Source organism: Pinus tabuliformis, chromosome 8 (genome assembly GCF_031772625.1).
Source record: "Pinus tabuliformis cultivar Carrire ecotype Pingquan chromosome 8, CPIR1, whole genome shotgun sequence".
Classification (NCBI taxonomy): domain Eukaryota; kingdom Viridiplantae; phylum Streptophyta; class Pinopsida; order Pinales; family Pinaceae; genus Pinus; species Pinus tabuliformis.
The window spans coordinates 723690835-723704814 of NC_142294.1; positions in this window are offsets into that span (position 1 = coordinate 723690835).

Here is a 13980-nt window from a genome sequence, read left to right on the forward strand (position 1 = left end):
AAGATGATGTGGAACTAACGTCACTACTGACGTCATATTGTAATCAACGATCGAGATCATATCACAATTGACATTAGTATGAGGCTTGACTCTTTGGAACTTGCGATAGCGCATACATGATATTTTAATGAATTGCAGTAGATAATCCTCGCGGGCCTGCCCTTATCGCATATCGCAATCAGCTAAGGGAGGAGGCAGTGGCAGGACCTTTAAATTCATGCGATCATGCAGGCATGATATTTTATGAATTACAATGGATAATCCCCATGGGTCTGGTTATATCGCATATCGCAATCGGCGTGTGTAGCAGGGCATGGACTTTTGGAAACTATGATAGCTTCAGATGCGAGGGATTTATGGAATGAATTTTATAATCCCGTCGGGTCTGGCTTAATGACATATCGCAATCGGCGTTCGGTCGAAGTATGGACTTATGTTTTTTAAACTTTTACGACAGCCTACGGATGCTGGATTTTATGGATTGGATTTTATAATCCGGTCGGGTCTGGGCTTTATCGCATATCACAATACATGGTGTAGAGGGGTTTTTTGCATTATGTTGATTTATTATGGGATATGTGATGCAGGGTATGGATGCGATGTGGGGTATGGTGGAGTGTTGGAGTTTGTAAAGACTTCAACCTTTGGAAATATTAAAAAATCTATTTTATTTTGTTTTGTAATCAAATAACCCATAATGTTTAATACTTAAGCCTAAGTATAGTTTGTATCTCGGGGGCTGTTTAATTTGGTTTTTTGGATAATCAAAGACTTTTCTAAAATTGAAGGGTCCCTATTTTAATATAATAAATTTCATAGGAAATTTATAATATATTAAAATGGGGTTTGTTGAACAGTACAACAATTGGTGATTCACTGGAAGAACTAGTTATCTTTGATAAATGAAATTTTCCAAAAATTCAGTAAAAATACTCTAAGAAGTGGAAACTAATTTTTGAAACATGTAGATAAATAAAATTACTCTGAATATAAAATTCATTAAATTTCAATCTCTTTTAAAAAACTTTTGTGAATGAAAAACACCTATTTACTTTTATCAGTCATTAATGAGTTTATAAAAATAAAGTAAGGGGCCTTTTACGACTTAGCTTTGTACTCGTTCGTCACAGGTAGAGCCACTACTGCCAACAGGCGTTCATAGCCTTGATAGGGTTAACCAACAACAATCTAGTATCCCATCCATTTAATAGTGCAATAATTAGAGGTAAATTTTTTTCTTTTCTTTTATTTATTTTTTGATGCTAAAAATCCATTGTCCTTGTTTGGTGACCAGATATCGACAATGCCATTCATTGGTAATAATTAAATTGAACAAGCTGGCTCGTGATGAGACCCCTTAAAAATCATAAGCCATTACCTTGATTTAGTGTTCAATGTGGTAATGTTAGTTTAATTGGTTCCCTATGAACATGGTAAGTAGGCTTGTGATGAGACCTCTTATCTTTTTAGATTTATTATATTTTAGAATTACACTCTAAAAATTCTCTTTTTAATGGATGGGGAGGATCATTGACTCCTTAAGAGTTTTGGATGACAAATTTGAGTTGAAAGTGTTTAAGTCGTAAGACAATCTTTACTTTTTAAGGATAAACTTTTTTGACTAAAATTAAAGTAAAAGGATATATTTTTTTGAGGATTTTTTTTTTTTTTTAAGATTTTACAACTTATTGGAAAAGATTTTCAGAGTTCTATAATTTTTATCTGATTTTCAATTTGGTAACCACTTCTTAAAACTTCCTACCTTCAAAATGAAAAAATAAAAATAAATTCAAGAGATGTTTGAAAAGTCAATAGAGTACTATTTAACATTTTGTTAACAAAATATGTAAAAGGAAAATAAATTGCAGCGGGATCATTAGGGGAATTTCGAGGTCTAAAATGGGCCTCCTAATAAAAAAGTACAACCAAAATAAACTTTATAAGGACCAATAGGATTCAAGATGATGATGTCAACGTGGGGGATGATTCACCATTTTTGGATTAAAAAAGTAAAAAGATTAAAACATAATAAAATAATAAAACTACTTTTTCAACTCATATTTTCAACTTATCTCCCTAAGGTTTTACTCAAATTTTGAGCGAGAGTACTCGTTGGATGCAAAATTTAATTCCTCATCCAAGGAGTACCCATGTTGCATACTTTTGATGGACCCTGCTACACGAAAAATGAGAAATACATGAAAAAACGTGATTACAATAACATTTTTCATGTATTTCTCATTTTTCATGTAGTAGAGTCCATCAAAAGTATGCAACATAGGTACTCCTTGGACGAGGAATCAAAATTTTCATCCAACAGTAAACCCATAGGGAGATAAGTTGAAAATACGAGTTGAAAAATAGTTTTTTCTTTTTTCCCTCTAAAATTTGATGATGTAATATAATATTATTTTATTATTTCCCCTATTATTTTATAATTTTCTTAGGAGGTCCATTTTAGACCTCAAAAGGCCCCTAAGGGTACAATGGGAGTGATTTTTTACAGATTTTATTCTTTATTATATTTTTTTTACAAAGATAAATTCCTAAGAAAATAATTTCTTTAAGATGAGCCCATTTACAGGAAGATAATATCTCTTTCCTAATAAAATCTTGAAGTATAAATGTAGATGGGCTTATTTGTTCAACAATATGAAATGGACCAAGCCATAATTTTTGAAATTTGGTATGTTTCCCTTTTTCTTCGTGTGCTTTGTCCCACTTGAGAATTATATCTCCAACTTGGAAGGATCTTTGTTGACTGAAATTGCATCAAAAGAAGCTTTCACTATCTTCTGATGTTTGGTGTGTGAGAGTTTGTCCTTTTCCCTTTCTTCTTTTAGTTTTAAGATTTGTGAATTTCTTAATTGCAATGAAGAAGAAGGTGTTTCTTCAATAAGATGAACTAGGGCTAATGAAGGAAAAGCTAAATGTGATGGAACAATGGCTTCCTTCCCATAGACTAGGTTAAATGGAGAAGTGCCTATAGAGACCTTCTGAGTTATCTTATCAGCCCATAGAGAAAATATTAAAGTTTTATGCCAGTTTCTTTGATCTTGATCTACAATTATTTTGATTATTCTAAGGAGATTTTTATTAGTGGATTCTTCCAAACCATTTCCTTGGGGATAGTAATTAGCAGAATAATTGAGTTTAAAATCTCTCATAATTGAAAATTCAATCATACTGGCACCCGAAAAATAAGATGCATTATCAAATATAAGTGTAGAAGGAAAACCAAATCTTGTAATGATAAATTGATCAATAAATTCAATAATAGATTCATAATTGGTTACCTTTAGCGTAATTTCTTCCACCCACTTAGTGAAGTAATTTTTAACAGTCGGAATATATCTATGCTGTTTAGAAGAGTGAGGAACAATCTCACCTATGATATCCAGTCCCCCATTGTTCGAAAGGTTGTTCGATGTTGACTGGCTATAGAGGCAAAGCTAGTTTCCTTTGTCTTCCAGAAGCAGTTTGGCATGTTTTGCATTTCCTCACATCTTCATGGGTATCTTTTAAGAGAGTGGGCCAATAGTATCCATCATGTAAGATTTTGTGTGTTGTAGTATCTCCCCCAAAGTGTCCACTTGATGGTCCATCGTGAAGTCTTGAAAAACGGTTTGTGCTTCAGACTTTTCTAATCATGTTAACAATATGGAATCATAGTTTCTCCTAAATAACACGTTATCAACAATCTCATAATTTTTGCTTTTAATCGTAAAACTATTTTTCTTTTATAATTGAGTTCAGGAGGAGCATATCCATTTTTTAAATAAAAAATTAAATCAACATATTGGGAATCATCATCAATTACACTTACCTCATAAATGTGTTCATTGTTACCTGTGTCCCCCTCGATTGGTATGTTGGATTCTCTTGTAAGCAGCTTGCAAAAACCTTGCCCTCTAACAATTTTGGTTGGTTTTATTTCGATTTCGTATTCCTGTAGAGATGTTACCCCATTTTCTCTCTTTTCTCCTAATTATTTCTGCATTAGTAATTGTCTCATTGCTGGGAATGGGACTATTACTTTTGTGTGTGTTTTTAAGAGAAAAGGTCTAAAATTATTTACAGATTTATATACAACAAATGCTTGTATTTGTACTTTTGAATAATTCAATTCAGCACCCTAAAAATTTGAACTGAAAAATGAGATGGGTGCTTATGAGACGTTGAAGAAGAAAAAGTGTATAAGATGAAATGATCAGAGAAATTCAGAGTATTTAAAGAAGGAGCATCAATAATTGCCTGTTTGATTAAATTGAATGATTGCTTTTCATGATGACCCCATTTAAAAACTGCATCTTTCTTAATCATTTATTGTAACGGAAAAACAATTTGTGAGAAATCAGGCACAAACCTTTTGACAAAATTGATTTGTCCAAAAAAATGATTGCATACTTTTTTTGTTATATGGTGGAGAAATTTCTAAAATTTCTTTTATTTTATCAGGGTCGATGTAAATTCCATTTTTTGACACAATGAATCTTGAAAGTTTCCTCACTAAGAGCGAAAAAAGACTTTTTCAGATTTAATCAAATACCATATTTTCTACAGTATTCAAAAATTTGTTTTAAGTCTTGAAAATGACTATTTTTGTTCTTTGAATAAACAATAATGTCATCCAAGTAAACAACAATTGTTTTGTTTATCAGACCTTTGAAAGCTATATCCATGGCTCGTTAGAAAGTGGACCCTGCATTTGTTAAACCGAATGTCATTTTTGGTAGGCATAAGCTCCCCATTTGGTTATGAAAGTAGTCTTTAGCCTATCATTTGGGTGGACCATAATTTGATTATATCTAGAGAAACCATCAAGGAAATACATAATTTTTTGGAACCAACAATTGATCGTAAAATATGTTCCATAGTGGGTAGTGGGAAATTATCCTTTTGGCTGGCCTTATTAAGATTCCTAAAATCTATAAAATGCGGATATCACCATTTTTCTTCCTAACAGGTACCAAGTTGGAAACCCGTCTTGAATGCCTAACAGGAAAAATGATTTAGCCTTAAGGAGTTTATTCAATTCCGTTTTGACTTGATTTTCTAAGTTCAGATGAATTTTCCTTAGTTTTTGTTGGATAGGGTTATCATTTGATATCATCGGAATTGTATGTTGAATGAGAGAAGTGTCAAATGTTTTGAGATATTCGTAACTCCAAGCAAAGACATCCTCATATTTTTTTAACAAATGGATGAAGGATAATCTTTCTTTAGACTAGAGACCAAGTCCTAATTTGATGTTCTGAGGTTTAAGATCTGTCCCAAGATTTATTAATTCAAATCTCAAAGTTGAACTCTATAGTTTTTAATTAGTAACTCTTTTAAAGCTGTCTTTTAAATCATAGAGATATTCAAGTTTAACTACAGATTTAGATATGGGATTATCCTCAATTTTATGTTTTAATTGATTTTTGTGTTCATCTTCATCAATTATTTGGTCATCGTATGATTTTTCAGAAGTTAAGAAGCTTAAAATGTCTTCATCATCATTAAATACCTGCCAATTGGTGATATTATTGGGAATGGATGGCCTAAAGATTAATTCTACAGAAAATCTATCGGGACTGTAATCTTTGGATGGGATCAGTTTTGATGCAACGTTAGCAAGAAGGTCAGCGCTGGCATTCTGAATCCTAGGAATAGTAGAAATGTTAAACGCTAAAAAATGTGAAGTGAGAGACTGAACCAAAGACTGATAATGCTTCAAGTGTGTAGAGATACAATGCATCATGTTTCTTACTTGTTTAACTACAATTTCTGAATCTCCATAAACTTGAAGGTATTTAACATCAAGGCTAATTTCTTTGTACATATCTTGGACCAATGCTTCATATTTTGCAATATTATTTGTGCATTCGAATTCCAATCTGCAAGTCAACATTGTATTTACACCTTCAGGATTAATCAATATGCAACCAGCTCCTACACCATCACTTGATTTCGACCCATCAAAATACAATGTCCAGAATAAAGAACTAAGTAATGGTTTTTCTAGCATATTTACAAATCTAGAAAAGTCTATATGTGAAAAGTTTTCTATTTGAGAAGTTACAAAATTACTCAAAAATGGTGATGTTTGTGCTTTAAAATTCTCAAAATGATTAAGTAGAGTAGTTTCCAAGAATTTTGTTATTAAATGCTACTGGCTCATTTTCACCTTTGAAATCAGTTAATAAATGCTTCATGTGTTTTTCTCGATTGATTCTAATTTGATTCGAATTTCTGTTAAATGGGAGTCATAAGTGAGACCAGTCAGTGGAAAAATAATTGTGTAGTTTTTCTGACCAATCTTTACTAAGAAATAAACCGTAGAAATCTGGGATATCGACAACAAGTATATCAATTATTTGACAAACTTTAGGATTTGAAGATAATCTAATAAGAACTGAATTCATTTCTTCTATGACTTTGACTTTTTTCCTATCAAGTTGCACAATGTGAACTCGAGTTTTCTGAATGACATGTTTAAGTTCAAACAAACTGAATACGACATGATATTCGAAGAAGCTCCTGAATCTACCAAGCAGTTATGTACATTTTTATTAAATATTTCAAAAGTAAAAAGAGAAGGAGGAGTATGTGAGTTAGACTTGTCACCTATTAGAATAGCATCAGAGGAATCGAATAATGGATGATTCAGGATTTTCTACCGAAATTGAGATGTCTTCCAATTTCTTTATCAAAGCTGTAATTTCTGGTGATTATGGAGTATATTATACATGGATTACCTCAGGAAGTATTCGAGGATACTTGGGAGGTGATTGTACAACTCCCAATCTAAAAGTAGGAGATTCTGGAGGAGATCTGGAAGTTGTAGGAGATTTGGAGGGAGAATGGCTCTTGGAATGGCCTTTTGTTTTTGGATTGGACTTACTTTCCGTTCATAGTCTGCATGCCCTCCTTCTAGCGCCAAAAAATTTTGAGGCCTCGAAAATCACTACTTCAACACGGGGGGAAAACCACATGGTCCGAATCTTAAGACAACTCCTTTTCCATTTAGATAGTGGTTCCGACTAGGGATAATGGGACCAATTTCCCAATGAAAGGTTATTGAATGAATGCGTAATTCTTATAGTGAATTGAATTAGATGGATTCACAGTAATGAAAATGGAAAACCTATGTATTAATCTACTCTATAACCCAGGATTTCTTAACATTTATCTGGATGTGATCTATAATAATTTTCCTTAGCGAATGACAATATAGATTGCTCAAACACCAATGGAAATAAAAATATTTTAAGATGATTGCTTTCATTAATAGTTAATCAAAATAATGTGTATAACTCATATCACATTCATAATATCAAAGCAAATTGCTGAACATGTATTTAAAATATCAATGGCAACATGATCAGAAATGAATACATGTAACACTGTTCTTTAAATAACGTGTAATAAGCAATCTGAAAAAGATAAATTCACTATTTATTCATGAACAAAACAAAGGTACAAAGATAGAAATACCAGATGTACTTTCCTCATCTCATAAAAGAAATAGCAACAGTTTATTCCTTCCCACAAAGATGGTTCTAGGAGTACAATAATGCAACTTCACAAAATTCTTTATGAAAATTCCTAAACAATGTTCTAGTCGTTCTATTGAGAAAAGTATGAAATTACAATAGTACAAGCTTTCATAAGCCTTTCTTCATAAAATTCAGGACCTCTATTTCGTACAACAAGTAAGCTTAAATAGCAACAAACAAATGAATCTATTGTGTAGAGCGTTGAGGGCAGATCCCTTTAGCAATGCTTAAAGGAAAACAATTTTTTGATACAAGTTTTTGAAAGTGATTTGATGTCTTCATCAACTTCATTTGTTCCATCAAATTTTCTGGATGTTTGTCTGATTGTTTGAACTGATACGCCACTTATCAGCATAACTGTCTTCCTCTGTCATGAACTTGAACAAGAAAAACATGAATCAATAAGCTCGAAATAAATGAAATTGATAAGTGAGTTTTATTTGAAACAAATCACTTTTGCAGGAAATTAGGAAAATGTAGAGTTGCAATAAATTATGAATAAAACCATTATGGAGAGGAATGTGGAGTGAGGAGGTGGAATTTACTGTCTATCGCAATCGGAAATCAGAGTTTGGGGTAGATCATAAAACAATTGAAATCAAATCAGAATTTGGGGTAGAACTCAAAAAATCACAATCGGTTTAGAATCAGGGGTATTCCAAATAAAATTGAAAGGGGGCCTCTTTTTTTTTTTTTTAAATCACATCGTAATTGGCGTTCAAAAAGGTGGATGGCTTGTTATAAACTGTGTCTTTTTAAAATTTACGATTGCGAAGTGTGAGATGATGTGGCAAATGATGTCACTATGATGTGGAGGATGACATGGCAAGTGACGTGGAACTGATGTGGAAAGTGACATGCAGATGACGTAGAAGGTGACGTAGTAGATGACGTAGAGGATGGCATGGAACTGACGTCACTGCTGACATCATATTGCAATCGGCGATTGGGATCATATCACAATCAATGATCGGGACCATAGTGTAATCGACATTACTATGAGGTTTGACTCTTTGGAACGTGCGATAGCGCGAACGCGATATTTTAATGAATTGCAATAGATAATCCTCGCGGGTTCGACCTTATCAGATATCGCAATTGGCTAAGGGAGGAGGTAGTGGCAGGACCTTTAAATTCATGCGATCGTGCGAATGCGATATTTTATGAATCACAATGGATAATCCCTGCGGGTCTGGTTATATTGCATATTGCAATTGATGGTGTGTAGCGGGGCATGGAATTTTGGAAACTGTGATAGCTCCAGATGTGGGGGATTTATGGAATGAATTTTATAATCTCGTTGGTTTCGGGCTTAAAGACATATCACAATCGACGTTCGGCACGAGTATGGACTTAAGTTTTTTAAAATTTTGCGACAACCTACAGATAAAAAATTTTATGGATTGGATTTTATAATCCCGTTGGGTCCGGGATTTATTGCATATCACAATACGTGGTGTATAGGGGTTTATTTGCATTATGTTGATTTATTATGGGATATGCGATGCGGGGTATGGATGCGATGTGGAGTATGGCAAAGTGTTGGAGTTTGTAAAGACTTCAACCTTCGGGAATATTAAAAAATATGTTTTATTTTGTTTTATAATCAAATAACACATAATGCTTAATAGTTAAACCTAAGTATAGTTTTTATCTCGAGGGCTATTTAATTTGGTGTTTTTGGATCATCAAAGACTTTTCTAAAATTGAAGGGTTCCTATTTTAATATAATAAATTTCATAGGAAATTTATAATATATTAAAATGGGGTTTGTTGAATAGTACAATAGTATATGAAACAAAGCCCTTGGTTTCAGTTGTGATTTCTCATGTAGTAGCTGGCTCAAAATCCTCTACTGTTTTTCTTGTAAATGATTGTCAAAGTTTTTATACTACCTTGGTGTCTGACTCATCAGTAGTCTCTCACGCGTCTGGTTCTAATGATACTGCCCCTTCTTCCCCTATCTTGGACTCCTTCTAGGTGCCTCTGAAGTCATTTCATGACATAGTCAAAGCGTTAGATTGTAGTCTCCCTTCTAATTTTAAAATTATCCCCATTAGCGAGGCTCCAATAGTTGAAGTTTCTTTGGGAGAAGAAGCCCTTAGAAAAGATGAGTTTTTCTCTAAAGCAGGCTTGATACGTAGGTTCATTGGGCTTTGGCCAAAGCTTTTTGACCTACACTCTTGGATTAATGAGCAGTGGAAGCCCCTCATCTTAGCTAAACTAAACTTTTACCCTTTGGCTAGAGGTTTCTTCAACATATTTTTCAACAAAGCTGGTGATCGGGAGTAGATTATTGAAGTTGGCCCCTAGTTTTGGGGCTATGTAGGTCTCTCTTTATAGCCCTAGTTCCCTTCTTTCGACCCTCTCTCAGCTTCAATCACTACTTCTCCTATTTGGGTAAGGCTCCCTAATATTATATTTCATTTGTAGAACCTTTCTTCTCTAACTTTAATCACTAATTCCTTAGGAAGATTTCATTGTCGGTGTGAAGACACCAAACTTTATCTCAAACCCACGTATGCTCGCATATGTGTGGATATGGAATTTAGTAAGGGCTTTCTAGCTGAGATTAAGCTCACTTATCCTAAATTATCTTTGGATCAACAATTGGATTATGAAAATGTTTCTTTATGTTGCAGAGGCTACTATGAGACTGATCACTCCCTCATGACCTATCCCAATGCTGGGAAATCCAAGTAAAATTTTTCTTCCCATAAGCCAAAATGGTGGGATGGTGCAACCTTCCATCATTATTTAATATCTTCATATGCTCCATCTTCAGCTTCACGCAATATGTGCAATCCTAAGAAAGGTTTAATTTTTATTGAATCCTCGGATGGAATATCACAGGTTTCTCTTATCACATCTGAAACTCCCAGGTTCCTAATTTCGAGGCAGTTATGGATAAGGCGAAGCCAGCAAAAGCTTCCCATGTATCTCCATTTATTTTTAAAAAGAAATTGTCCCTAGAGAAAGAATCCATTATTTTGGCCAAAGGTAAAAAAACTACTAACTTGTTGATGGTGCTGGACCCGCCAACATGTTAGGGGATCTCCCCGATAAGAAGTCCCAACTAGACCTCAAACCGTTTGGTGTAGGAGTCCCAACAGTGGGTCATATGGTATCACCTTGATCATGGTTGCGGGTAGAGGCAAGTAAGATGTCCTTGTTGGTAGCAAGGGTGTGATATGCACAACAAGACAAGGGAGGTGTATGAATGGTTCTAACACACGGAAAATGAGGTGAGTGTGCACCTTTGAAACCTGTGGAAGGGAACACACGAGCAAAGATGCATAAAAAACTGGAAATCAAGTAAGCTAAAAATCCAAAGTGATGGTTAAACCAAAAACACATCTCAGTAAGATTCATACATACTTATACAGAAAGAGTCCATACATGCATGCATAAGCAAATAGATACATATATCATTAGCGTAACCAAAATAATTGAAATACAATAACAACATATGCATGAAATGTGCTAGCTCTATTATATTAAGAAGTGAAAGTTCCAATCATACAATAGAACCATGACCAACCACTAGTCCCGATAACGGAATGTTATAGTCACTGTTGCCTGCTCCTCCAAAGATATGTACTAACTCTGCATTGTGGAGAAGCAAAGGCTCGTTACAATACTCTCCAAGCTTTCTCTAAGATACTCCTATCAGAAGCTTGGCTGAACAAAAGCCTATATAATGAGTTATGAGGGAATATATATATAGCAAAGGGTGGGGTGAACCTTGACATTCCCCTTTGTGACTGTTCATCTACCCTCATGACCCTTCAACTACTCCATGGCTATTACATTCAACTATTGACACTTGAAATTCCACTTGACAAGATTTTAATACAATCTACACATGTACCCATGTGAGACAAAATAGGCTTGAGCAAGCCATGCAAGACATCACTAACACTCAGACAGTTGTGGTAAGACCAACTCTTTGACATCCTTGTGATGATCGACGGTGGTGAACTGAGGCCAATCTTGGTCGTTTGTGCGCTCAATGGTGACATCTTGCTGAAATTGAACTCTTGCCTCTGTTGCATCTGGGTACATTGATATGGACCCTCTGTCCAACTCATTTGATAGCATGCACATCATCGTCTTGATTGTAGTTGGACCAACAACATACTGATGCATAGTGTCTGTACTGATCTCCAAGTGTGTGTTGGTGACCGTGCGCATCAACTTGTCAAAGTACATGTTCATCTCCAGTTAGAATTGATTCTTGTTTTCGCCTCGATGAGTGTGTGAAATGGGTGGGATCGCATGCGTGCACACAATGAAATCCATGCTCCTAAATACCCTGGCATGAGATCGACAACACTGCTCACCCTGTCTGCCCCATGCCAACGGCTGGATGGATCCATAACCTGTATGGGCACAATTTCATCAGTCTATGTACATTGCGCCTCCTGCTATGCTTGTTCCCATTGCAACTCCTTCTATTGTCTGTATAGCTCCTGTTCTTCCTTGAGTTACTGCTTGAGCACCTGCAACTCCTCTATTTTTCTCTCTGCTTTCGTGCGATCCTCTTGTCACGCCATCACCTCATAGCCTCAATCTCCAAAGCTGCTTTAATCACAGGTGGATCTGCTTGAGCTTGCAACTTTGTTCTGCCTCTGCGTTGTCAAAAACCTTCCTGCATTTGTTGCATGTAGGTGTGCTACCTTCTACTGCTGTTGATGGTGTTGTTCGCTATGACGCTGCTGCCATTTCATCTTGATATCCTTGTCCATGAACAACTTGATGTCTTCATAGATAGGAAAATTCATAGATACTTGATCGGCCACATCCCCAGTTGTGCTCTAAATGATGTATTCGACTCTGCTCTCTTGGAAGCCATTGTACCCGTGCTGCTAAGAGGCTGACGAACACCTATGATACCTAGAGACATAACAACTCTCATGACAAGAAATCTGTCAGTTGAAAACCAAAACAAACTCGAGGACTGACAAGCAACATACCTATGTGACTGCCCGTGAAGATTGTGTAATTTTTTTACTGGGAGGCTAGGAGACTGACTGCCAAAACTACGCAAGGAACAGTCTAGGCTATTAGGAGGCTAACTGACTGCTGGAACTGCACAATGCACAATCCATCTTGGTCTGCTGAGGACTGAAACTGCGCAATGCGCAATTTCTGTCAGCAACGACATGCAAACCAACAAACTCCATTGTGCAGTTTCTGGGGCCAGCAAGGCATTGCCTCCCATAATTGCGCAATGAAAGCCTAGAGGTGAGTTTTGGGCCAGAATTGCACAATTTCGAGAGGGAAGGCAGAGCCTTCACTTCCATAAATGCAAAATGTTAGCCAGGTAAGGCAAGGTTCAGGCTAAGGCAGCCCAGACCTGCCGACGGGCGACTGAAAACCTGAGAAGTCTGGATGCATGGTGAAATTGAGTGTAAACAAGAGTGAATGATCATGCATGCAAACAAAAAGTGTAGGATTTAGAAAATTAGAAAACATGCATGTGTGTGAAACAGGTTGTCGCAACGACGACCGTCGGTGCAAAAACAATGTCATGGATGTGACAACAGTGAGATGCGAATGAAAACTGAAATGGTGCTTCTACAAGCTAACATACATCAAAACGATAGAAAGCACTCATTGAAATCAAGCAAATATCACTCACACAAAGTGAAACACAAAAAGCAACAGAAACGCAGCGCAAGACATGAAAAGTAGACTTACCCTAAAATAGCTAAGATGAAAGTGCCGAAGACTCCTGGATGTAATGTGGGATGTCAGAGCTGCAAGGTCGATGTGAGGAATGAGCTTTGAAACGTCTGGTTGATGAGTTTTGATAAGATCGAGGTTATGATGCGCATGCCACAAATCTAGGAAAAAACGACACTTAGTGGGAGGTTTCTAAAACGATCTTTGCATGTAACCTCTAACTGCTAAAAATAGATCCCTAGATCTAGGGATTCCTTTTGCATGTTGCCTTTTGCTATTTTGGGAAGAGAAGCCCATGCATGAAAATCAGTTTTGCTCGGTCCCAGAGGGAACCGGTCAACCTGAAGGCACATGCAACAGCCTGCTTGACTGAGAGAGGGATTTGCGCAATTTCTGAGAGGAACTGGGTTGGCTGTCCCAGAGGGATTGCACAATTTTTGGGAGGAGTAGGTGACTGCTACCCAAAACTGCACAATTTCTGGGAGGAGCTGGGTTAGTTGTCCCGTAGGGATTGCACAATTTTTAGGAGGAGTAGGTGACTGCTGCTCATAATTGTGCAATTTCTGGGTTGAGCTACAGTGCTGGGCCAGATTGTGCAGTTTCTCCAAGGAAGCCTTTCTAAATTCTCTACTTAATTTTGGAGCTTAACAGTCTGCCCAACTGATTTTCACAATTTCTGGGCTGAGCTGCTGTGCTGGGCTAGATTGCGCAATTTTCCCAAGGAAAACTGTGTGATTGCATTGCACAATTT